Here is a 2866-nt window from a genome sequence, read left to right as displayed (position 1 = left end):
ATAAAGAAAGGGGCCTATTAACAGCAGAAGGAAAAGAAAATAAAAACAGAAAAGAAATATTGGCTCTCCTCCAGGCTATTTGGGACACGAAAGTGGTGGCCCTTATGCACTGCCCAGGACACCAAAAGGGGACTAATTTGGTTTCAAAAGGAAACCAATTAGCAGGTCGAACAGCAAAGCAAGCAGCCAGGGAAATGGCTCAAGAACTGGTGACACTCCCGGCTCCAGCCCTACCAGAAAAAACAGATTATTCAGAGGAAGATTTAAAATATTTACAAAAATTGACTAAATTAGACTATGAAGAGGATTGGGCTAAGACTAGGGCAGAAGAGTTAATTCTTCCTCGAAGACTAGGAAAAAAAAAATTAGTAAGCCAAATACATCAGGGCACTCATTTAGGGACACGCAAGCTTAAGGAGCTCGTGGGTAAACAGTTCCAGGTTTCTAAATTAAGGCATATGGCTCAGGACATGGTTGATAGATGTGCTCAATGTCAGGTGGTAAATGCAGGAGGAACTAGGATGGGAAGTGGAAAAAGAGAAAGAGGAAGGGAACCAGGAATTTATTGGGAAGTAGATTTTACAGAGATGAAACAGGGAAAGTATGAACACAAATATGTGTTAGTTTTTGTGGATACCTTTTCAGGCTGGATAGAGACTTTTTCTGCCAAACATGAAACAGCAGGAATGGTAGCCAAAAAGCTACTAGAGGAAATAATTCCTAGGTTTGGGTTGCCTCTTGTGATTGGGTCAGACAACGGCCCTGCATTTGTGAGTTCAGTCTCATAGGCAATGGCCAAGGCCATGGCCACTAATTGGAAACTAAACTGTGCCTACCAGCCCCAGAGCTCCGGACAAGAAAAGAGAATGAGCCGGACTCTTAAAAGAGACCTTACAAAGCTAATTCTGGAGACTGGCGATGGATGGGTGGATCTCCTGCTCATCGCCCTCCTTAGGGCACGATGTACACCCTACTTAAACAAGCTTACCCCCGTTTAAAATAATGTTCAGGGGACTCCCCTCCACTCTGCCCATGGCTACAAAAGGTTGCCCTAACAGAAATGACTGACCAGTCGGTACTCCAGTCACTGCAGGCACTACAGTCTGTCTTAAAAAGAGCCCATGCATGGGTCCAAGCTGCCTACACTGAGATGGAGATGGAAAAAAAAACGCATCCTTATCAACCCGGAGACTTGGTTTGGATACGTCACCACCAAATGGAAAACTTGGAGCCTTGCTGAAAGGGACCATTCACTGTCATCCTGACCACCCACGCGGCAGTAAAAGTAGAAGGCACGAGGGCCTGGATTCACTTGTTTCACGTCAAATGAGCCGAAAACAAGAACACCCCCCCAAAATGCGAGCCACTGCCGGTGGACCCCACTAACTGTGGAATAAAACTAAGACTCAAAAGGGTTTCATAACTTAGTCACTTTTAACCCTGTTCCTACTCAACAGCAGGCAGAGGACACCTCATTGGCCTAAAACAGCCCAATCGAAAATCAGAAAAACTGCAGATGGAACAACACTCAAGGTTAACACCACCTCAGGAAAGCCTGTTTTCACCTTCAAGAACTGACTGAAGAGTCAAAGAATTGACTAATCTCCAAAGAAAAGGGGGGGAATGTTAGCGCCAATTTAATGTTAAAACCTGTTTAACTATTAGGGCCTGCTTAGCCAGAGCAACTCCATATTGCCCAGGTAGCCATATTGTTCTTTACACCCACGGACTTCATTCCGGAAATAAATGCCCCAGTAGTTCCTCGTATGGTTCTGGGTATCGATTCCGGGAGTAAATGCCTTAACAATAGAAGCCACATACCTTGGGTCTGCGGTTATGCCCTATAAAACCAGCCTGTGAGATCGGGAGGGGGTCGCTCTCTTCGGAGGCGGCCCTGGCCTATCAGTCTGACTTCTAATGCTTGGCATAGAATAAAGCTTCACATAACTTTCACTTTGTCTCAGTCTCGTCCCCTGGCTGGGTCAGTCTAACTTCTAATGCTTGGCATAGAATAAGGCTTTGTATAACTTTCACTTTGTCTCAGTCTCGCTCCTTTGATAACGGACCCCAACAGAGACATTTGTACTCTACATGTTCATTTTTTCATTTTATGTATTTTTTATATGTGACCTGGGCTACAGTGTCCCTCCATTTGGGAAGTTTCTCCTACTTCTGGGGTATCTATTACCTATGCAGCATGGTCACATGGGCACATGTCATTCAAATCAACGCTCCCATCAATAAACGGAGAACATACCTTTATTATGGGTCATGGTGGAGTGCTTGAGAGTCCCAGTTCAAGTCCACATTTGGCCATTCAAACTAAAGCCAGCTTAAGTAAGTTCTGTGGGCATCTTCTCTAGGAGAACACAGGATGGGAAATGCTTGGGAAAAGGGACAGAGGATTGCCCACAGAGGTGGATCTGATCATCATGTCTCAAGTTACATTAGCTTGTGACTCTACAGAGTGTTGTCTAGGTGATGAGAGAACAGAAGGCAAGCTGAGGACGAAGCAGAAGCTGACACCCCATGAACCCCCACCCACCATGGGATATATGGGACATTCCTCAGGCACTCCTGGCTGCCCTAAAGGAGAAACAAATAGTTACCTTGCAGAGATCACAATCCTGCAAGACCTGAGTATTCCTCAGTTCACAAATGTCCTAGTGATTTACAAGGAAGAAGCTTTCTTTTATCTAGAGCCAAACTTCCAGCGACCCATAACTCAGAATCCTGAAGCAGCACAAGTCAGCACAAGGAGGAGAAAATGCTACATTAGATAAACTAGGCAGGGAAATCACCCAGCATTTCAACCTTAAGGTCACTGAGGGAATGGATTCATAGGAATATTATTCCTTTCCATTAC

This window comes from Lontra canadensis, unplaced genomic scaffold (genome assembly GCF_010015895.1).
Source record: "Lontra canadensis isolate GAN:19392208 unplaced genomic scaffold, GSC_riverotter_1.0 scaffold1444, whole genome shotgun sequence".
NCBI lineage: Eukaryota > Metazoa > Chordata > Mammalia > Carnivora > Mustelidae > Lontra > Lontra canadensis.
Note: the sequence above shows the minus strand (reverse complement) of the source record.